We start from the raw sequence: 25,199 nt of genomic DNA on the forward strand, positions 1-25,199 counted from the left end.
CAACATCGGAAAGCCTCTGTTCATGATTAAAATGTATTACAAACTTCTGTTTATCAAAACATTGTGAAATTGACTTGAGCCTAAATTGTTGTCAAGACAGGTGGATACAAAAAACACAAATCCTATAAAATAAAAAGCTGTTCTATTTTAAAAGTCGAATCAAAACCTATGAGGAAAGCAAGGCTTTGGAAATAAATGGCATTTGAACTATTGATCCTTAGTTAAATAACATATATTTCTATCTTAATATCAACCATTCACTGGCATAAAGTGCCTGAAGATATAGAAAAATAAAGTGACTAAAATGAACTTGTAGAAAAAAATGTAAAATAGCCAGGGACATATAGAAGAAACATGAGATTAGTCCTCTGAGCATGAACCAGATGAAGTAAAAGAACTGAGAACATATTTTAGAATTGTCTTTTCCAGTGCTTTGAAAAATGTCATTGATATTTTGATCAGGAAGGCATTGAAAGTATAGATTGCTCTGGGCACTGTAGACATTTACCCATGTTTATTCTTTCAATCCATGAGCACAGAATCTTTTTCCATCTTTTTGTGTCTCCTTCAATTTTTTTCATGAGTGTTCTATAGTTACTAGAGTATAGATTCTTTATGTCTTTGGTTAGGCTTATTCCAAGGTATTCTGTAATTTTTGGTGGTGTTATAAATGGAATCAACATTTCCTTAGCGATTCGGGGTCTCTTCTGATTCCATACAAATTTTTGGAATATTTGCTCCAGCTCTTTGAAGAATACGGGTGGAATTTTGATCAGAATAGCATTAAAAGTATAGATTTCTCTAGGCAGTATAGACATTTTAACACTGTTTATTCTTCCGATCCAAGAGCATGGAATGGTATTCCATCTTTTTGTGTCTTCTTCAATTTCTTTCATGAGTGTTCTGTAGTTCCTCGAGTACAGATCCTTTACCTCTTTGGTTAGGTTTCTTCTCAGGTATCTTATGGTTCTTGGTGCTATAGTAAATGGAATCGATTCTCTAATTTCCCTTTCTGTATTTCATTGTTAGTGTATAAGAAATCCACTGATTTATGTACATTGACTTTGTATCCTGTCACATTGCTGAATTGCTGTATGAGTTCTAGTAGTTTGGGGGTGGAGGCTTTTGGGTTTTCCATAAAAAGAATCATGCCATCTGTGAAGAGAGAGTTTGATTTGTTTATTGCCAATTTGGATACCTTTAATTTCTCTTTGTTGTCTGTTGTTGCTAGGACTTCTAATACTCTGTTGAACAAGATTGGTGAAAGTGGGCATCCTTGTCATGTTCCTGATCTCAAGGGGAAGGCTGCAAGCTTTTTCCCATTGAGGATGATATTTGCTGTGGGTCTTTCATAGATAGATTTGAGGGAGTTCAGGAGTGTTCGCTCTATCCCTATACTTTGAACGGTTTTAATCAGGAACTGCTGCTGGATTTTGTCAAATGCTTTTTCTGCATCAATTGAGAAGACCATGTGGTTCTTCTCTCTTCTCTTATTAATTTTTTCTAACACATTGATTGATTTGTGAATGTTGAACCATCCTTGTAGCCCAGGGATGAATCCCACCTGATCATGGTGGATAATCTTTTTAATGTGCTGTTGGATCCTGTTTGCTAGGATCTTGTTGAGAATCTTAGCATACGTATTCATCAGTGATATTGGTCTGAAATTCTCCTTTTTGGTAGGGAAATTTGGGGCATCACGTTACCTGATTTCAAGCTTTATTACAAAGCTGTGATCACCAAGACAGCATGGTACTGGCATAAAAACAGACACATAGACAAGTGCAACAGAGTAGAGAGCCCAAATATGGACCCTCAACTCTATGGTCAATTAATCTTCGACAAAACAGTAAAAAATATACATTGGAAAAAGATAGTCTCTTCAATAAATGGTGCTGGGAAAACTGGGCAGCTATATGTAGAAGAATGAAACTCGCCCTTTCTCTTACACTGTACACAAAGATAAACTCAAAATAGATAAAAGACCACAATATGAGACAGGAATCCATCATAATCCTAGAGGAGAACATAGGCAGTAGCCTCCTCCATATCAGCCACAGCAACTTCTTTCTAGATATGTCTCCAAAGGCAAAGGAAACAAAAGCGAAAATAAACTTTTGGGACTTCATCAAAATCAAAAACTTCTGCACAGCAAAGGAAACAGTCAAGAAAACAAAGAGGCAACTCACGGAATGGGAGAAGATATTTGCAAATGACAGTACAGACAAAAGGTTGATATCCAGGATCTATAATGAACTCCTCAAACTCAACACACACAAAACAGACTATCATATCAAAAAATGGGCAGAAGATATGAACAGACACTTTTCCTATGAAGACATACAAATGGCTATCAGACACATGAAAAAATGTTTATCATCACTAGCCATCAGGGAGATGCAAATTAAAACCACATTGAGATATCACCTTACACCAGTTAGAATGACCAAAATTAACAAGACAGGAAACAACATGTGTTGGAGGGGATGTGGAGAAAGGGGAACCCTCTTACACTGTTGGGGGGAATGCAAGTTGGTGCAGCCTCTTTGGAGAACAGTGTGGAGACTCCTCAAGAAATTAAAAATAGAACTTTCCTATGACCCTGCAATTGCACTTTTGGGTATCTACCCCAAGGATACAGATGTCGTGAAAAGAAGGGCCATCTGTACCCCAATGTTTATAGCAGCAATGGCCACGGTCACTAAACTGTGGAAAGAACCAAGATGCCCTTCCACGGATATATGGATAAGGAAAATGTGGCCCATATACACTATGGAGTATTATGCCTCCATCAGAAAGGATGAATACCCAACTTTTGTAGCAACATGGACGGGACTGGAAGAGATTATGCTGAGTGAAATAAGTCAAGCAGAGAGAGTAAATTATCATATGGTTTCACTTATTTGTGGAGCATAACAAATATGGAGGACAAGGGTTTAGAGAGAAGAAGGAAGTTGGGGGAAATTGGAAGGGGAGGTGAACCATGAGAGACTATGGACTCTGAAAAGCAATCTGAGGGGTTTGAAGTGGCGAGGGGGGGTGGGAATTGGGGTACCAGGTGGTGTGTATTAAAGTGGGCATGAATTGCATGGAGTATTGGGGTGTGATCAATAAAATAATGAATACTGTTATTCTGAAAAAAAGAATGCAATAAATAGAAATAATAAATGAAAAAAATGGAATCAATTCTCTAATTTCTCTTTCTACAGTTACAATGTTAGTGCATAAGAAAGCCACTGATTTTTGTGCATTGATTTTTGTATCTTGCTACATTCCTGAATTGTTGTATGAATTCTAGCAATTTGGGGGTGGAGTCTTTTGGATTTTTCACATAACATATCATGTCATCTGCAAAGAGAGGAGGTTTGACTCCTTCTTTGACAATTTGAATACATCTTAATTCTTTTTGTTGTGTAATTGCTGTTGCTAGGACTCCCAGTACTACATTGAACAATAGTGGTGAAAGTGGGCATCCTTTTCCTGTCCCTGATCTTACAGAAAATGTTCTCAGCCTTTCCCCACTGAGAATGTTGTCCACCGTGGGTTTTTCATAGATAGATTTATTTGAAGGTGAGGAATGTTCCCTCTGTTCCTACACTCTGAAGAGTTTTAATCAGGAAAAAATGTATTTTGTAATATGCTTTTTCTGCATCAATTGAGAGAACCATGTAGTTTTTGTCTCTTCTCTTATTTATGTATTCTATCACATTGATTGATTTGTGAATGTTGAGCCATGCTTGCAACCCAGGGATAAATGCCACCTGGTCATGGTTGATAATTATTTTAATGTACTGTTGGATCCTATTAGCTAGGATCTTGTTGAGAATTTTGGCATCCATATTCATCAGAGATATTGGTCTGTAATTCTCCTTTTTGATGGGCTCTTTACCTTTTTTTGGGATCAAGGTCATGCTGGCCTCATTGAAAGAGCCTGGAAGTTTGTTTCTGTTTATATTTTTTGAAACAGCTTCAGGAGAATAGATATTATTTATTGTTTGGATGTTTGGTAGAATTCCCTTGGGAATCCATCAGCTCCTGGACTGTTGTTTTTTAGGATGTTTTTGATCACTCTTTCTGTCTCATTATTGGTTATGGGTCTATTCAGGTTGTCAATTTCTTCCTGTTTCAGTCCTTGTAGTTTATAAGTTTCCAGGAATACATCCATTTCTTCCACATTGATTAACATATTGGCATATAGCTGTTGATAATAATTTCTCATAATTGTATTTATCTCCTTGGTGTTAGTGATGATTTCTCCCCTTTCATTCATAATTTTATTAATTTGAGTCCTTTCTCTTTTCTTTTGGATAAGTCTGGCCAGTGGTTTATTGATCTTTCAAAGAAACAGCTTCTAGTTTCATTGATGCATTCTACTATATTTCTGGTTTCTAATTCATTGATCTTTGCTCTAATCTTAATTATTTCCCCTTATCATGTGTGGGGTAGGCTTAGTTTGTTAATAATCCAGATATTTAAGGTACAGTGACAGTTTGTGTATTCAAGATTCTCTATTTTTTTAAAGTGAGGCTTGGATGGCTATCTATTTCCCCTTTAGGACCACCTTTGCCATATCCCATAGGTTTTGGACTAATGTGTCTTTATTCTCATTCATTTCATGAATTCTTCAAGTTCTTCTTTTATTTCCTCATTGACCTTAAATAGCTTTGAACAAGATGGTCTTTAACTTCCAAGTGTTTGAATTTCTTCCAAACTTTTTCTTGTGGTTGAATTCCAATTCAAAACATTGTGGTTTGAGAATATGCATGAATAATCTCAATCTTTTAGTATCAGTTGAGACCTGATTTGTGACCCAGTATGTGGTCTATTCTGGAGAATGTTCCATGTGCACTCCAGAATTTGCATGGAAACAGAAAAGACCCTGATTAACCAAGAAATTGTTGAAAAAGAAAAACAAAGCTGGGGGACATCACATTGCCTGATTTCAAGCTATATTACAAAGTTGTGATCACCAAGATAGCATGATACTGGCAAAGAAACAGACACATACACCAATGAAACAGAATAGAGAGCTCAGTTGTGGACCCTCAGCTCTATGGTCAAATAATCTTCAACAAAGCAGGATAAAATACCTAATGGAAAAAATACAGTGTCTTCAATAAATGGTGCTTGAAAAATTGGACAGCTATATATTAAAGATTGAAATTAGAACATTCCCTTACACCATACACAAAAATAAACTCAAAATGGATTAAAGACCTCAATGTGAGACAGGAAGCCATCAAAAACCTAGAGAAGAACATAGACAGTAACCACTCTGACCTTGACAACAGCAACATCTTTCAAGACACACCTCCAAAGGCTAGGAAAACAAAAGAAAAAAAAAAAAACTTTTGGGACTTCATCGAGTTAAAAGCTGCTGCACAGCAAAGGAAACAGTCAACAAAACAAAGAGGCAACTGACAGAATGGGAGAAGATATTTGCAAATGACACTACAGGCAAAGGGCTGATACCAAGATCTAGAAAGAACTTCTCAATCTCAACACCCAAAAAATAAATAATCGAGTCAAAAATGGGCTGAAGACATGAACAAACACTTCTCCAATGAAGACATGGCTTCTTTGTCTAAATGGCTAACAGACACATGAAACTATGTTTATCATGATAAGTCATCAGGGAAATTTAAATGCAAATCACAGTGAGATACCACCTTACACCAGTTAGAATGGCAAAAATTAAGAAGGCAAGAAAGAATAAGTGTTGGAGAGGCTGTGGAGGAAGACGAATCCTCTTAAACTGTTGGTGGGAATGCAAGTTGGTGAAGCCACTTAGGAAAACACTGTGGAGGTTTCTCAAAAAATTAAAAATAGAGCTATCCTATGACCTGGCAATTGCACTCTTGGGTATTTATCCCAAAGATACAGATACAGTGAAAAGAAGGGCCATAGGAATGGTAATGTTCATAGTAGCAATGTCTGTAATATGCAAACCGTGGAAAGAGCCAAGATTCCCTTTAATAGGTGAATGAATAAAGAGGATGTGGTCCTTATATACAGTGGAATATTACTCAGCCATCAGAAAGGATGATTACCCAGGTTTTGAATCGACATGGATGGGAGTGGAGGAGATTATATTGAGTTAAATAGTCAAGCAGAGAAAGTCAATATCATATCATATCGTTTAACTTACTGGTGGAACATAAGGAATAGCAAGGAGGACATTAAAAGAAGGAAGAGAAAAATGAAGGGGAAGAAATCAGAGGAGGAGATGAATCATGAGAAACTATGGACTCTGGGAATCAAACTAAGGGTTTTAGAAGGGAGATGGGTGGAGGGATAGATGAGCTTGGTTATAGATATTAAGGTAGGGACAACGATTGGAGAACTGGGTGTTATACACAAGCAATGAATCATGGGACACTACACCAAAGTCTAATAATATACTGTATGGTGACTAACATAACATAATGGGAAAAAAAAGAACTGAGAATATAACTGATGGATTATAGGGCATGATTTCCATATTTTTCTAGTTTCCTGGGCTGGGATATCGCTGATGTAAATTCTAATAAAATTTAAAAAGAAGTGTAAAACTATAGAAAATACATAGAACATATATCCATATTACAAAAAAATAAAATGTAGACATGAAAAAAGATATTTTAAAGCAATTAGAATAAAAATACATAAGATGTGAAAAGATGTAAGCATGGAAACCAAAAACATAGGAAGAATATATGCTGATGTACTAAACTTTGTAACAACCCAATGAAGTGAAATTATAATACTAAGGAAACCTTAATCAGTCTCAATGTAGTCTGTGATTTATTTCTAAGGCTGAGCTCCCAGAGACAGAACACTTCTTAGCTGGAGTGCTGACATCTAGAAGCGGGCATTTATATTTTAGGCATTAAACTGTTATAATAAGATTTGATTGGAGGCAACATAACCTAATGCCTGAGAGAGCCTCAGAATCAGGCATCCCTCCATAGACATCAGAAGGTGTGAGCCTTTTCACCACAGCCTTGACCTTCAGAGAGTCAGCTACATACCATTAGCTCTACCTTCCCCTCCATAATAAACAGGGAATGATACTAATCACATGAGTATTTTTGGAAAACTTACATGAACTAATGTGTATAAACAATTTAAACAGTGTTGGAAGACTGCTATCATTATTTTCTGTTAACAAGATTCATATCAATAACCAAATTACTTGGGAATCTTGGTGGCTCAGTCAGATAAACCTCTGCATTCAACTCAGAACATGATACAGGGCTTTGTGGTGGTGCCTGGTTAGCAAGTAGTCTGCTCCTCCCTCTCCTCCACCATGTGCAGTCTCTCTCTCAAATAAATAAAATGACAGGGCCCATCCAATATGTTGTCTACAAGAGACCCATTTTGAACCTAAAGATGCACCCAGACTGAAAGTGAAGGGATGGAGAAGCATCTTTCATGCCAATGGGCCTCAAAAGAAGGCCAGGGTAGTGATTCTCATATCAGATAAATTAGATTTTAAACTAAAGACTGTAGTAAGAGATCCAGAAGGACACTACATCATTCTTTTTTTTTTAATATTTATTTGACAGAGAGAGAGAGAGAGAGAGAGAGAGAAAGAGATCACAAGTAGGCAGAGAGGCAGGCAGAGGAGGAGGGGGAAGCAGGCTCCCCATTCTGAGCAGAGAGCCCGATGCGGGGCTCGATCCCAGAACCCCGAGATCATGACCTGAGCTGAAGGCAGAGGCTCAAGCCACTGAGCCACCCAGGTGTCCCACACTACATCATTCTTAAAGGGACTATCCACCAAGATGATCTAACAATTGTAAATATCTATGCCCCCAATATGGGAGCAGCCAATGACTTAAGAAAACTGTTAATCAAGATAAAGAGTCATATTGATATGAATACATTAATAGTAGGATATATTAACATGCCTCTCATAGAAATAGAACATTGAAGCAGAAAATCAATAAAGAAACAAGAGCATTGAATCACACATTGGACCAGATGGACTGCATAGATACATACAGAACATTTCACGCTAAAACAACAGAATACTCATTTTTCTCAAGTGCACATGGAACCTACTGCAGAACAGACCACATACTGGGTCACAAATCAGGACTTAACTGATACCAAAAGACTGAGATTATTCCCTGCATATTCTCAGATCACAATGCTTTGAAACTGGAGCTCAATCACAAGGAAATGTTCGGAAGGAACTCAAACACCTGGAAGCTAAAGAACACCTTGCTTAAGAATGCTTGTAGCAACCAGGAGATCAAAGAAGAACTGAAACAATTCATGGAAACCAATGAGAATGAAGACACTTCGGTCCAAAACCTATGGGACACAGCGAAAGTGGTCCTAAGGGGGAAATACATAGCCATCCAAGCCTCTCTCAAAAAGATTGAAAAATCCAGAACACAGCAGCTGTCTCTACACCTAAAAGAACTGGAGAATCAACAACAAATCAAACCAACTCCACACATAAGAAGGGAAATCATCAAGATTAGAGCTGAGATCAATGAGGTAGAAACCAGAGATACAGTAGAACGTATCAATGAAACTAGAAGCGGGTTTTTTGAGAGAATCAATAAGATCGATAAACCATTGGCTACACTAATCCAAAAAAAAAAAAGAGAGAAAGCCCAAATTCATAAAATTATGAATAAAAAGGGAGAGATCACAACTAACACCAAGGAAGTAGAAACAATAATCAGAAGTTATTATCAACAGTTAGATGCCAATAAGCTTAGCGACCTAAATGAAATGGAGGCATTCCTGGAAAACTATAAACTCCCAAAATTGAACCAGGAAGTAATTGGCAACCTGAATAGACTGGTATCTAGTAACGAGATTTTAGCATTGATCAAAAAACTCCCCAAAAACAAGAGCCCAGGACCTGACGGATTCCCTGGGGAATTCTACCAAACTTTCAAAGAAGAAATAACACCTACTCTCCTGAAGCTGTTTCAAAACATTGAAGCAGAAGGAAAACTTCCAGACTCTTTCTATGAATCCAGCATTACCCTCATCCCCAAACCAGGCAAAGACCCTAACAAAAAAGGAGAATTTCAGACCAATATCACTGATGAATATGGATGCTAAGATTCTCATCAAGATCCTAGCAAACAGGATCCAATAGCACATTAAAAAGATTATCCACCATGATCAGGTGGGATTCATCCCTGGGCTACAAGGATGGTTCAACATTCACAAATCAATCAGTGTGATAGAGTAAATTAATATGAGAAGAGAGAAGAGCCACATGGTCCTCGCAATCAATGCAGAAAAAGAATTTGACAAAATCCAGCATCTGTTCCTGATTAAAACGCTTCAAAGTATAGGGATAGAGGGAACATTCCTGAACTTCATAAAATCTATCTATGAAAGAACCACAGCAAATATCATTTTCTATCGGAATAAGCTTGCAGCCTTCCCGTTGAGATCAGGAACACAACAAGGATGCCCATTCTCACCACTCTTGTTCAACATAGTATTAGAAGTAATAGCAACAGCAATCAGACAACAAAGAGAAATAAAAGGTATCCAAATTGGCAATGAAGAAGTCAGACTCTCTCTCTTTGCAGATGACATGATTCTTTTTATGGAAAACCTAAAAGACTACACCCCCAAACTACTAGAACTCATACAACAATTCAGCAACATGGCAGGATACAAAGTCAATGTACATAAATCAGTGGCTTTCTTATACACTAACAATGAAAATACAGAAAGGGAAATTAGAGAATTGATTCCATTTACTAGAGCACCAAGAACCATAAGATATCTGGGAATAAACCTAACCAAAGAGGTAAAGGATCTGTACTCGATGAACTAGAGAACACTCATGAAAGAAATTGAAGAAGACACAAAAAGATGGAAGATCGTTCCATGCTCTTGGATCGGAAGAATAAACATTGTTAAAATGTCTATACTGCCTAGAGCAATCTATACGTTTAATGCCATTCTGATCAAATTCCACCGGTATTCTTCAAAGAGCTGTAACAAATAATCCAAAAATTTCTATGAAATCAGAAGAGACACGGAATCCCTAAGGAAATGTTGAAAGACAAAAATACAACTGGGGCATTCGTTACCCGATTTCAAGCTTTACTACAAAGCTGTGATCACAAAGACAAAATGGTACTGGCATAAAAACAGACACATAGACCAGTGGAACAGAGTAGAGAGCCCAGATATGGACCCTCAACTCTATGGGCAAATACTCTTCGACAAAACAGGAAAATATATACAGTGGAAAAAAGACAGTCTCTACAATAAATGGTACTGGAAAAACTGGGCAGGTATATGTAGAAGAATGAAACTCGACCTTTCTCTTACACCGTACACAAAGATAAACTCAAAATGGATTAAAGACCTCAACGTGAGACGGAATCCATCAGAATCCTAGAGGAGAACATAGGCAGTAATCTCTTCAATATCAGCCACAGCAAATTCTTTCAAGATATGTCTCCAAATGCAAAGGAAACAAAAGCCAAAATAAATTTCTTGGACTTCATCAAAATCAAAAGATTCTACACATCATAAGAAACAGTCAAGAAAACAAAGAGGCAATGCACAGAATGGGAGAAGATATTTGCAAATGACAGTACAGACAAAAGTTTGATATCCAGGATCTATAGAGAACTCCTCAAACTCAACCCACACAAAATATATAATCATATAAAAAAAACGGGCAGAAGGTATGAACAGACACTTCTCCAATGAAGACATACAAATGGCTATCAGACACATGAAAAAATGTTCATCATCACTAGTCATCAGGGAGATTCAGATTAAAACACATTGAGATATCACCTTACACCAGTTAGAATGGCCAAAATTAGCAAAACGGGAAACAACATGTGTTGGAGGGGATGTGGAGAATGGGGAACCCTCTTACACTGTTGTTGGGAATGCATGTTGGTGCAGCCTCTTTGGAGAACAGTGTGGAGATTCCTCAAGAAATTAAAAGTAGAACTTTCCTATGACCCTGCAATTGCACTCCTGGGTATTTATCCCATAGATACAGATGTAGTGAAAAGGAGGGCTATCTGTACCCCAAAGTTTATAGCAGCTATGGCCACGGTTGCCAAACTGTGGAAAGAACCAAGATCCTCTTCAATGGACAAATGGATAAGGAAGATGTGGTCAATATACACTATGGAGTATTATGCCTCCATCAGAAAGGACGAATACCCAACTTTTGTAGCAACATGGACGGGACTGGAAGAGATTATGCTGAGTGAAATAAGTCAAGCAGAGAGAGTCAATTATCATATGGTTTCACTTATTTGTGGAGCATAACAAATAGCATGGAGGTCAAGGGGAGTTAGAGAGGAGAAGAAAGCTGTGGGAAATTGGAAGGGGAGGTGAACCATGAGAGGCTATGGACTCTGAAAAACAATCTGAGGGTTTAAAGGGGTGGTGGGTGGGAGGTTGGGTTACCAGGTGGTGAGTATTAGAGAGGGCACGGATTGCATGGAGCACTGGGTGTGGTGCAAAAACAATGAATACAGTTATGCTGAAAAAAATAAATAAATTTAAAAAAATATCTGTAGATTGCTTTGGATAATATGGACATTTTTACAATATTAATTATTAATAATTATATTAATATTATATTAACTTAATTAAGAATGAATATTAATTATTTCAATTAGTGAGCATGGTATTCCTTTCCCTGTCATCTTACTCATGTCACCTTCAGTTTCTTTCATTAGTACGTCATAGTTTTTGGAATAGGTCCTTTAACTCTTCGGTTAAATTTATTCATAAATATTTTATTTTCTTTGGTGCAGTTGTTAATGGGGTTTTTAAAATTATTTTTATCTTTGATACTTCATTGTTACTATATAAAAATATTACTGAATTCTGGGTATTGATTTTGTAACTTATATTTTACTGAACTCTTTTATTACTTCTAGTAGTTTATAGAGTCTTTAGGATTTTCAATGCATAATAATCATGTCATGTGCAAATAGTGACAGTTTTACTTCTTTTTTTTTTTCTAAATATGGACACCCCATATTCCTTTTTCTTGTCTGATTGCCATGGCTAGGACTTCTAGTAACATGTGAATAAAAGTGGTGAGGACATCTCTGTCTCATCCTTAATATTATGGGAAAAGGTCTCAGTTTTTTGCCATTTTGTAGGTTGTTAGCTGTGGGTTTATCATACAGGCCTTTTGATTCAGGTATGTTCTATCTATCTGTTCTTTGTTGACAGTTTTTTATTTTATCATGAATGAAATTAAATCTTCTCCAATGCTTTTTATAAATCTAATGAAATTATCATATGCTTTTCGGCCTAAATTGTGTTGATATGGTTTATGACACTGATTGATTCACAAATATTGAAACATTTTGGCATTCTTTAAATAAATCCCAAATGATCATGGTGAAGATTCCTTCTAATGTAATGTATGTGGTTTGCTAAAATTCTGTTAAGGATTTTTTCATTTTCATCAAGGATGATGGTCTACAGTTTTCGTTTTTGAGGTGTCTTAGTCTGGTTCTGCTATCAGGGTAAGGCTGGTCTTATACAATATATTTGCTTTTCTTTTTTTTTAAGTATAACTTTTTAAAAAAATTTCTTTTCAGTGTAACGGTAGTCATTATTTTTTAAATAAATTAATTTATTTATTTTCAGAAAAACAGTATTCATTATTTTTTCAGCACACACAGTGCTCCATGCAATCCGTGCCATCTATAATACCCACAACCTGCTACCCAACCCTCCCACTCCCCCGCCACTTCAAACCTCTCAGATTGTTTTTCAGAGTCCATAGTCACTCATGATTCACCTCCCCTTCCAATTCCCCACAACACCCTTCTCCTATCTCCCCTTGTCCTCCATGCTCTTTGTTATGCTCCACAAATAAGTGAAACCATATGATAATTGACTCTCTCTGCTTGACTTATTTCACTCAGCATAATCTCTTCCAGTCCCGTCCATGTTGCTACAAAAGTTGGGCATTCATTCTTTCTGATGGAGGGATAATACTCCATAGAGTATATGGACCACATCTTCCTTATCCATTCGTCCATTGAAGGGCATCTTGGTTCTTTCCATAGTTTGGCAACCGTGCCCATTGCTGCCATAAACGTTGGGGTCCAGATGGCCCTTCTTTTCTGTATCTTTGGGGTAAATACCCAGGAGTGCAATTGCAGGGTCATAGGGAAGCTCTATTTTTTAATGTCTTGAGGAATCTCCACACTATTCTCCAAAGAGGCTGCACCAACTTGCATTCCCACCAACAGTGTAAGAGGGTTCCCCTTTCTCCACATCCTCTCCAACACATGTTGTTTCTTGTTTTGTTAATTTTGGCCATTCTAACTGGTGTAAGGTGATATCTCAATGTGGTTTTAATTTGAATCTCCCTGAGGGCTAATGATGATGAACATTTTTTCATGTGTCTGATAGCCATTTATTAGTCTTGATTGGAGAAGTGTCTGTTCATATCTTCTGCCCATTTTTTGATATGTTTGCCTGTTTCATGTGCATTGAGTTTGAGGAGTTCATTATAGATCCTGGATATCAACCTTTTGTCTGTACTGTCATTTGCAAATATTTTCGCCCATTCCATGGGTTGCCTCTTTGTTTTCTTGACTGTTTCCTTTGCTGTGCAGAAGCTTTTGATTTTGATGAAGTCCCAAAAGTTTATTTTCGCTTTTGTTTCCTTTGCCTTTGGAGACATATCTTGAAAGAAGTTGCTGTGGCTGATATCGAAGAGATTACTGCCTATGTTCTCCTCTAGGATTCTGATGGATTCCTGTCTCACATTGAGGTCTTTTATCCATTTTTAGTTTATCTTTGTGTACAGTGTAAGAGACTGGTCGAGTTTCATTCTTCTACATATAATTCTCCAGTTTTCCCAGCACCCTTTACTGAAGAGACTGTCTTTTTTCCACTGTATATTTTTTCCTGTTTTGTCGAAGATTAATTGACCATAGAGTTGAGCGTCCATATCTGGGCTGTCTACTGTGTTGCACTGGTCTATGTGTCTGTTTTTATGCCAGTACCATGCTGTCTTGGTGATCACAGCTTTGTAATAAAGCTTGAAATCAGGTAATGCGTTGTCCCCAGCTTTATTTTTGTTTTTCAACATTTCCTTAGTGATTCGGGGTCTCTTCTGATTCCATAAAAATTTTAGGATTATTTGCTCCAGCTCTTTGAAGAATGCCAGTGTAATTTAGATTGGAATGGCATGAAAAGTATAGATTGCTCTAGGCAGTATAGACATTTTAACAATGTTTATTCTTCTGATCCAAGAGCTTGGAATGGTCTTCCATCTTTTTGGGTCTTCTTCAATTTCTTTCATGAGTGTTCTGTAGTTCCTCGAGTACAGATCCTTTACCTCTTTGGTTAGGTTTCTTCCCAGGTATCTTATGGTTCTTGGTGCTATAGTAAATGGAATACATTCTCTAATTTCCCTTTCTGTATTTTCATTGTTAGTGGATAAAAAAGCCACTGATTTCTGCACATTGACTTTGTATATCCTGCCACGTTGCTGAATTGCTGTATGAGTTCTAGTAGTTTGGGGGTGGAGTCTTTTGGGTTTTCCATATAAATAATAATGTCATCTGCGAATAGAGAGAGTTTGACTTCTTAATTACCAATTTGGATACCTTTTATTTCTCTTTGTTGTCTGATTGCTGTTGCTATTACTTCTAATACTATGTTGAACAAGAGTGGTGAAAGTGGGCATCCTTGTCTTGTTTCTGATCTTGACGGGAAGGCTGCAAGCTTTTTCCCATTGAGGATGATATTTGCTGTGGGTCTTTCATAGATAGATTTGATGAGGTTCAGGAATGTTCACTCTATCCCTATACTTTGAAGCATTTTAATCAGGAACGGATGCTGGATTTTGTCAAATGCTTTTTCTGCATCAATTTAGAGGACCATGTGGTTCTTCTCTCTTCACATATTAATTTGTTGTATCACATTGATTGATTTGCAGATGTTGAACCATCCTTGTAGCCTAGGGTTTCATCCCACCTGATCATTGTGGATAATCTTTTTAATGTGCTGTTGGATCCTGTTGGCTAGGATCTTGTTGAGAATCTTAGCATCCATATTCATCAGTGATATTGGTCTAAAATTCTCCTTTTTGGTAGGGTCTTTGCCTTGTTTGGGGATTAGGGTAATGCTGGCTTCATAGAAAGAGTCAGGATGTTTTCCTTCTGCTTCACTGTTTTGAAATAGCTTCAGGAGAATAGGTGTTATTTCTTCTTTGAAGGTTCGGTAGAATTCCCCAGGGAATCCGTCAGGTCCTGTGCTCTTCTTTTGTGGGAGGTTTTTGATCACTGCTTCAATCTCATTATTAGATATCGGTCTATTCAGGTTGTCGATTACTTCCTGGTTCATGTTTGGTAGTTTATATTTTTCCAGGAATGCATCCATTACACCTAGGTTGCTATACTTATTGGCATATAACTGTTGATAATAACTTCTGATGATTGTTTCTACTTCCTTGGTGTTCGTTGTGATCTCTCCCTTTTCATTCATAATTTTATGAATTTAGTCTTTCTCTCTTTTCTTTTGGATTAGTGTGGTCAATTGTTTATCTGTCTTACTGATTCTTTCAAAAAACCAGCTACTAGTTTCATTGATACGTTCTACTGTATCTCTCGTTTCTACCTCACTTATCTCAGCTCTAATCTCGATGATTTTCCTTCTTATGTGTAGAGTTGGTTTGATTTGTTGTTTTTTTTCTCCAGTTCTTTAAGGTGTAGAGACAGCTGGTGTATTATGGATTTTTTAATTTTTTTTTGAGGGAGGCTTGGATGGGTATGTATTTTCCCCTTAGTACAGCCTTTGCTGTATCCCATAGGTTTTGGACCGAAGTATCTTCATTCTCATTGGTTTCCCTGAATAGTTTCAGTTCTTCTTTGATCTCCTGGTTGATCCAATTATTCTTAAACAAGGTGTTCTTTAGCTTCCAGGTGTTTGAGTTCCTTCTGAACTATTCCTTGAGATTGAGCTCCAGTTTCAAAGCATTGTGTTCTGAGAATATGCAGGGAATAATCTTAGTCTTTTGGTATTGGCTGAGTCCTGTTTTGTGACCCAGTATATCGTCTATTCTGTAGAAGGTTCCGTGTGCACTTGAGAAGAATGAATATTCTGTTGTTTTAGGGTGGAATGTTCTGTATATATCTATGAGGTCCATCTGGTCCAATGTTTCATTCAATGCTCAATTCTTTATTGATTTTCTGCTTCAAAAATCTGTCTATTTCTGAGAGAGGCATGTTAAGATCTCCTACGATTTGTGTATTCATATCAATATGACTCTTTATCTTGATTAACCGTTTTCTTAAGTATGTGGATGCTCCCATAATGGGAGCATAGATATTTACAATTGTTAGATCATCTTGGTGGATAGTTCCTTTAAGGATAATGTAGTGTCCTTCTGTATCTCTGACTTCAGTCTTTAGTTTGAAGTCTAAGTTATCTAATATGAGAATCGCTACCCCAGCCTTCTTTTGAGGCCCATTGGCATGAAATATGCTTCTCCATCCCTTCACTTTAAGTCTGGATGTATCTTTAGGTTCAAAATGGGTCTCTTGTAGACAACATATGGATGGGTCCTGTCGTATTATCCAATCTGCAACCCTGTGCCTTTTTATGGGTGTATTTAGGCCATTCTTATTGAGAGTGATTATTGATAGATACGTTTTTATTGACATCGAGTTACCTTTGAAGTCTTTATTTCTGTAGATTGTCTCTATATTTCTGTTCAATGCTATTCTTGGGATTTTTCCTCTTGTATAGAACCCCCCTTAATATTTCTTGCAGTATTGGCTTGGTGGTTGCATAGTCTTTTTTTTTTTTTTTTTTCATTTATTGTGATGGTTGCTTCTTTTTTTTTTAATTTTTTATTTTTTATAAACATATATTTTTATCCCCAGGGGTACAGGTCTGTGAATCTTTTAAGCCTTGCCAGTCTTGAAAACTCTTTATCTCTCCATCCATTTTGAATGTCAGTCTTGCTGGATAAAGTATTCTTGTCTTCATGTTCTTCTCATTTAGTGCCCTGAATATATCTTGCCAGCCTCTTCTGACTTGCGAGGTCTCTGTGGACAGGTCTGACGTTATTCTGATGGGCTTCCCTCTGTAAGTAAGGAGACTCTTTGTTCTGGCGGCTTTCAAGAGATTATACCTACAATTATAATTCCTCAATTTGACTATCAGATGTCGTGATGTTTTTTTGGAATGTATAAACTTGGGTGGAGACCGTTCAGCCTCTAGTACCTGGACGCTGTTTCCATTCGCGAGATTGGGAAAATTTTCATGAAGGACTTGTTCCACTGTATCTTCTAGACTTCTTTCTTTCTCCTCCCCTTCAGGGATTCCAATAATTCTGACGTTGGAATGCTTCATGGCATCATTTATTTCCCTGATTCTGTTTTCGTGGTTTCTAAGCTGATTGTCCAGGCTTTCTCATGATCCTTTCTCTCCATCTGTTTGTCTTCCAGATGATTAATTCTATCTTCTGTCTCAGTTACCCTAGTTTTGAGAGAATTTAGATTAGATTGGAACTCATTGAGAGTATTGTGAACCTCCTCCCTTGTAGCTTGAAGCTCCGCCCTAACATTGTGAACATCCTGTCTGGTTGCTTTCAGTTTGGCCCTAATCAATTCTGTTTGCTCATCCATGGCTTTCTCCAACCTAGCTATTGCCTGGATAATTGTTAGCATGAATTCTCTTTCTGACATATTGTCTATGTTGAGAGCCGTAAGCTCTGTTGCAGAAGGTCCATCCTCTGTATTTTTCTTCTGTTGGGCATTCCTCCTCCTAGTCATTTTGGTGGGAGATAACTTTAGAGATGTATCTGGATGTATCAACTGTGGTGCAGTCAAGGTGCACCCTGGAACACTTCTGAGCAATCAGGTTTACCCACCCAAACAAGAGAAAAAAGAAAAGGAAAAAAAAAAGAGAGATAGAGAGACAGGAAAGAAAGGGAAAATGAAAGAGAATTTCCTCCCAGATGAGCCCCAAGGTTAGATTTATGAAGTAGATGAACTAAAAGATACAAAAAGACTGATACAAGTATATGACAAGAGAAAAAAAATATATATGCAAATAAAGGAAGAACCTTGTCAAAAAGAACCCCAAGTGTAAGATTTATATGCTATCAGGACAAACACAAACACTGGTTGAAGAAGAAGATGGTAGAGTTCTTATAAATTCTCAATGTGTGTGAGGAAGGTTGTTTTGATTCTTCTTGGATGTATCTTGATATCTTTGTTAAAGGACTCAACTTTCCTAAGAGAAAGGGGATTAAAAATTGGTTTACCGGGGCGCCTGGGTGGCTCAGTGGGTAAAGCCGCTGCCTTCGGCTCAGGTCATGATCTCAGGGTCCTGGGATCGAGTCCCGCATCGGGCTCTCTGCTCAGCAGGGAGCCTGCTTCCTTCTCTCTCTCTCTGCCTGCCTCTCAGTGTACTTGTAATTTCTCTCTGTCAAATAAATAAATAAAATCTTAAAAAAAAAAAAAATTGGTTTACCTATCATGGTAGTATTGATTGGGAAAAGGGGATTACTTTGAAGTTTAATTCTATATGAATATTAGAGGATAAAAATAAAAAGAAATAAACTAGACTAAACTAAACTAAAATTAAAAAAAAGAAATTCAAAAGATAAAAATGTAAAAGAAAGACATAGGTGTATGTATCAAAAAGTTCAGGTTAGGAAGGTATTATGGAATGTGATGTACTGTACAGCTCGCTTTGATGGTAAATAGGTTAAAAAAATTACCTATGTGAAAAAAAAAAAGAACAGGAATAGTGGGAATGAGGGAACAATATAAGTTTTCCTATTAATTAGTGGTTGTTCTCTTTAAGTCCTTTCTCTCTCTCTCTTTCTCTCTCTCTCTCTCTTTTTTCTTTCTTGGTTTGTTTTCTGGGGGAGGGGCCTGCCACGTGGGTTGTCAGTCAATGATGTTTCCTGAGTTAAGTCCTTCTGCTCCCCTCAAGGGGGTGGGCTCTGAGGAATCTGGTTTTCTTTTTCAGGCTTTTGTTCTCTGGCGGTTTTTATGCTTGTTCATTTTTTTTTCTCTCACCTTGATCGCCTTGGATGGTTTTTGTAGTTTTTTTTTTTTTAAACAGTATTTTTTTTTTAAAGATTTTATTTATTTATTTGACAGAGAGAGATCACAAGTAGGCAGAGAGGCAGGCAGAGAGAGAGAGAGAGAGGAGGAAGCAGGCTCCCTGCTGAGCAGAGAGCCCGATGCGGGACTCGATCCCAGGACCCTGAGATCATGACCTGAGCCAAAGGCAGCGGCTTAACCCACTGAGCCACCCAGGCGCCCCCTGGTTTTTGTAGTTTTAGAGGAAAACAAACCGCACCCTGATCTCCCACTCAGAGAGATGCCTCAGTCTGGGTGCTGAGCCTAAATAAGTTCCTCCTTGGCTGCTGGCAGAGCAGGTTCCAAGTTGCAGACCCTGGGGGCGCAGGATCTTTTGCTTGTACCCAAAGTCAAGGCAGGGGCAGCTGTCTGGGAGCTCCCGACCGCCAGAGAGGTTCCAAGCAGCCATCACACACTGAGATTTTGCCGCTGGCCCGGGCTGGGAGTGCTTGGCTTGAGTGCACCTCTTTCACAGGCGACTATGGGTCGGGAGCATGACTCGGGCACTGAGAATGGGGCGCTGGTCAGTAAGCACCAGGCTGGGCTTTTGTGCACCTCTGTCAGGGAGAGTTTGGGGCACGGGGCTTAGGCTTTGAAACAATGGCGCGGGTCAAAGAGCACAGGGCGGGCCTTTGTAACTCAGAGGAGCATGAGAGACATGCGCAAATATCTCAAGCTTTGTGGTAGGGCTTGTGCGTTCTGCGGACTGGCGTGGCTCCCATCCCCTCACAGGAGCTAGAACCCACGCATTCTCCGGCGTGCTGGTGCCCTAGGGACCAAGACCTGGTTTCTCCACTGCACTCTCTCTGCCTCAGCGCCAGGGGAGGCTGTCCTGGGACCGCCGTCTTAAGCCCCTGTCCCTAGCCGCCCCAATTCCCACAATTTCCCCCCGCGATCCTTTTCCTCATTTGGAGTGCTTTCAACCAGTCTCCAAGTTAATGCTGGTTCCGACACAGGGCACTCTCCCTTGTATTGGGGTATTACTTTCCAACTGGTCGCCTCTGGTGGCTCCCTCCCCCTTTTGTTTGTCTTCGGATATCAGTCTGCCTTCCCACTCTGCTTTACCTGCCCACTGGCATCTTCTGTCCCTGTAGAGTTCCAGACGTGTATAATTCTGATCTCAGGCTGATTTCATGGGTGATCGGAGTTCTTTGGTAAGTAATCAGCTCACTTTGGGGTACCAGCTGAAAAGGCGCCTCCTCCTACTCCCCCGCCATCTTGTCCCCCCCAGGTGTACGTATTTCTTTAAAAGATTTTTGATATTGGATGTATTTCTAGCAGTAGATCAGTAATATAGGAAATTGGATACTTACAATGTTCAGAAGAGCCAGAGGAATATATGGGATGCTTCCTCCCTCAGGTAAAAGTAGCTATCCCTTAGAGCATCTGCTTTGGGAGAAAATCCATTTATCACATCAGAGGTTATATAGCAGTTTCCAGGGGTTTCTTTCAATCCATCTCAGAAAGAGATCACATGTGCAACAGCAGAGGCACCTGGAAAACTGTGTGATGAAAATTACAATAACCCACATTCAATATGAAACATCCAGTTTTCAATTGCTCAGCCCAAAACATAAATTAAGTGTAGGTTTTAGAAATTACAGCACCTGATTTTCCAGGCACTGATGATGTCCTTCTCAATACTTACTCCAGAGATGCATCATTACTTTTCTTTAAGTATTTAGGGAGGCAGCAACACTGCCTGGGGTTTCCTTCAGCACCTCCTGCCATAAGAGTCCTTTCATAGATCACGAAAGCAGTATGAACATTCTACCTATTTCCAGCTAAGTCTTCATAATGATGCATCACAGAATATAGAGAGTAATAGCAGGATATATTCATGGACCTCACCTGTGCTTTGTGAGACAGAGTAAGACGAATGTCTTCTCATCACTTGATGCCAAAGCCTCCATGTGGATTTGTCGGCCATAAAGGTAACTTCCTATTATCTGGTTCATAGGTTTTTGTTTGTTTGTTTGTTTGTTTGTTTTTGGATAAAAGTCTACAGATCAATTTGAACACTAGTACTCAGAAAAATGTTTAAGGGTATCTCTCTCAAAAGAAAACACAAAGAAATAAAGGAAAGAAGATAGGCAGAAAATAAGATAAATTGTATAAAGCAGAGCACTTCTAGCATTTGCCAGTTTCCATAGTTTAATAACTTTCATCTTGCCTGATTTCTTTTTTACTTATTAATTTTCAGTGTAACAGAATTCATTGTTTATGCACCACACCCAGTGCTCCTTGCAATATATGTCCTCCATAAAACCCACCACCTGACTCCCCCAACATCCCACCCCCGCCCCCTCAAAACCCTCAGATTATTTTTCAGAGTCCATAGTATCTCTTGGTTCATCTTCCCTTCCAATTTTCCTCAACTCCCGTCTCCTCTCTATCTCCCCATGTCCTCCATGTTATTTGTAATGCTCCACAAATGAGTGAAACCCTATGATACTTGACTTTCTTTGCTTGACTTACTTCACTCAGCATAATCTCCTCCAGTCCCACTCATGTTGAGTTTTTAAAACACAAACAATATATGATAAAAAAATTAAAAAAAAAACACAAACAATATAATTTCTCTTAATGTATTAATTGCTGCTTGGGGCCAAATTTGCAACGTTCTCATCTCTATTCTAATGGTTTCAGCAGTTGCATGGAATAAAGAAAGCAAACCCTTGTTTCAGAATTTTTCCTCCTTGGACTCTAGGAAGAAAGGAAGCTGCATTTATTGGTCTTTTGGCTGTTTCTGTCCATGTACCTGGTCACCTTCAGTGGGAACCTGCTCATCATCCTGACCATTGCTGTGGACTCCTGCCTCCACACACCCATGTACTTCTTCCTCTCCAATCTGTCTTTTGTAGACATCTGTTTCACCTCCATCCTATCCCTAAGACGTTGAAGAATATCCAGACACAGAGCAAAGTGATTACCTGCACAGGCTTGCTCAGTCAGATATAGTTTTTTTTTTCATCATTTTTGGAATATTAGACAACTTTCTCTTGACAGCGATGACCTATGACTGGTTTGTGGTCATTTGTCACCCACTGCACTGCATGGTTATCATGAATCCCAAGTTATACTTCATATCCTGACTCTTGCATGCTGGTTACTGAGCATTCTGGAGTCTTTGTTAAAGGGCCTAATGATTTTACAACTGTCTTTTTACACAGAGGCATTTCACAATTTTTCCTTGCACTTAATCAAGTGGCCCCCCTTGCCTGTCCTGGCACCTTCCAAAATGATGAATTGTGATCAATTGTGCAACTGGTCTTCAGAAATAAAACTAGATTTTATTTCTCTCACTGGTATCCTTTTTTCTTACTCTGGAATTGTAACCTACATTTTCAGAATTTCCTCATCTGGAGGGAATCATAGAGCATTTTCCACATGTGGGTCTCATCTCTCAGTTGTCACCTTGTTTTACGGTACAAGCCTTGGAATGTATGTTAGTTCTGCTGTCACTCAAAACTCCAGGGCATGTGCCATAGTCTTAGTGAAGTACAGGATGGTTATGCTCATGCTGAACCCTTTTATCTACAATCTAAAAAAAAAAGGACATAAACTATTTCCTTTAAAAACATTAGTAAGATAAATGCAGATATCGTTCTACAAACTGCTAAAACTATTTTAATTTAGTTCTTCAAAACTTTTTAAGTCCTAGTGATCTAGTGATCATCTCTCTTATCCTGAAAACAAGAAATGTGTAGAGAATGTTTCTCAGCTAAAGAGGTTTTAAACATTGGGTATGATTAAGGGGGCAATGGAGAACATAAATCTATGGCAGTTTTATAGTACATCCTCAATAGCAGTGAGGATCCGGGTCACTGAAAAGTCTCAGGTCTGAGAATCAAGCGAGACATTGTTACTCACTTTGGTATCTCAGCCAAACTTCCTCAACTTAGAAGTAGTTTTTATATTTACATAGGTGGTTATGTCCTTGAAAACTTCTTATCTACTTTATTCACCGAAATACTATGATCAATTGTCTTTTCCAATGATCGCAGTGGTTTAATGTATTGGGAAAAATAAGCTAGCCCTGCTGCCCATCACATTAACTGTGAATGCCATCCTTTTGATGGTCAAATGATTCCCACATAGTATCCCACAGATGACATTCTCTCTCCTGGAGTCAGGAGGAACTCATTTCAACTTCAGCAGCCCCCATCTGAGCTCTATCATACATGGAAAACCACTACAGAGCTCTTCAAGGAGCTCTTCAAGGAAGCTGTTGCACACCATACAAATTACTTTCTCAATATCTTGGTGAATATAATGACCTCTGAAATCCTTCTGGGAGGGTATATGGGGAGTGAGTGACTTCACATAAGAGAAATCAACTGCCACATTCCTTTTGACTTGTACCTTGGTTTTCTTGCTATATTCTATAGTAATATACTTGGACACTGAACTTATTTTCGAACAGGCCACTTTGAATCCAAACATCAGTCAACTAAGTGATGAAAAGTATTTAAATATGTTCATTTGCTAAGCTCCCATAGAGACCTGGGTTTCTGATAGAGCACTCCATCAATATATTTGGTTTGCTCAAAAATTCCTTTCCATATTCAATCAAGTGTGACGAGTAGAATTCATTCTAATGCACACTCACTAAATTTTGATAGCATGGAGGACATGGGGAGTTAGAGAGGAGAAGGGAGTTGGGGGAAATTGGAAGGAGAGGTGAACCATGAGAGACTATGGACTCAAAAACAATCTGAGGGGTTTGAAGGGGCGGGGGGTGGGAGGTTGGGGTACCAGGTGGTGGGTATTAGAGAGGGCACGGATTGCATGGAGCACTGGGTGTGGTGAAAAATAATGAATACTGTTATGTTGAAAATAAAAAATAAATTAAAAAAAAAACTAGTGTCTGTTGGCACACGAAAGTTTTTAACATGGTTAAAAAATAACATTATTTTTTGTTGTTGTTGTTTTATGTACTTTGGGTGTCATATTTAAGAAGTCATTGCCAAAGTCCCTCTTTTTAAAAAATTTTTTAAATTAAATTTATTTATTTTCAGCATAGCAGTATTCATTATTTTTTCACCATACCCAGTGCTCCATGCAATTTGTGCCCTCTATAATACCCACCACCTGGTACCCCAACCTCCCACCCCCCGGCAACTTCAAACCCCTCAGATTGTTTTTCAGAATCCATAGTCTCTCAAGTTGCCCTTCCAATTTCCCCCAACTCCCTTCTCTTCTCTAACTCCTCAAGTCCTCCATGCTCTTTGTTATGCTCCACAAATAAGTAAAACCATATGATAATTGACTCTCTCTGCTTGACTTATTTCACTGAGCATGATCTCCAGTCCCGTCCATGATGCTACAAAAGTTGGGTATTCATCCTTTCTGATGGAGGCATAATACTCCATAGTGTATATGGACCACATCTTCCTTATACATTCGTCCGTTGAAGAGCATCTTGGTTCTTTCCACAGTTTGGCGACAGTGGCCATTGCTGCTATAAACATTGGGGTACAGATGGCTCTTCTTTTCATGACATCTGTACCTTTGGGGTAAATACCCAGGAGTGCAATTGCAGGGTCATAGGGAAGTTCTATTTTTAATTTCTGGAGGAATCTCCACACTGTTCTCTAAAGAGGCTGCACCAACCTGCATTCCCACCAACAGTGTAAGAGGGTTCCCCTTTCTCAGCATCCCCTCCAACACATGTTGTTTCCTGTCTTGTTAATTCAAAGTTCCTCTTGATCATGGTATAGAATCCTTCTAACATGTTATTGGATTCTGATCTCTAGTAATTTGTTGAGGATTTTTACATCCGTACTCATAATAAGAGTGGTTTGTAATTTACATTTCTTGTTGTCTTTGGTTTGGTATCAGGGTGATAATGGTATCATCAAATGTGCTTTGGAAGAGATGGAGACAATTTGGTGTAAAGTAGTATTTGATAGAATTAACCAGTGAAGCCATCAAATCATGGGCTTCCCTTTGATGGGAATTTTTCTTTTATTGCTCTAATCTCTTTGTTTCTTGTAGATATATTGAGATTTTCCGTTTCTACTTGAGCCAGTTTTTTAGTGTATTTCTACGAATTCACCTGTCTGGTGTAAAATGTTTCATAATATTCTCTTATGTTTGTTTTTA

At 38.4% G+C, this 25,199-nt stretch overlaps 1 pseudogene; it reads right to left on the reverse strand.

Moving 5' to 3' along the window:
• The window catches only part of LOC131823111 (olfactory receptor-like protein OLF4), a 44,681-nt pseudogene extending 22,707 nt beyond the window's left edge, over positions 1 to 21,974 (reverse strand).
• Between the last annotated feature and the right edge of the window lie 3,225 nt (positions 21,975 to 25,199).

Source organism: Mustela lutreola, chromosome 2, assembly GCF_030435805.1.
Source record: "Mustela lutreola isolate mMusLut2 chromosome 2, mMusLut2.pri, whole genome shotgun sequence".
NCBI classification, from domain to species: domain Eukaryota; kingdom Metazoa; phylum Chordata; class Mammalia; order Carnivora; family Mustelidae; genus Mustela; species Mustela lutreola.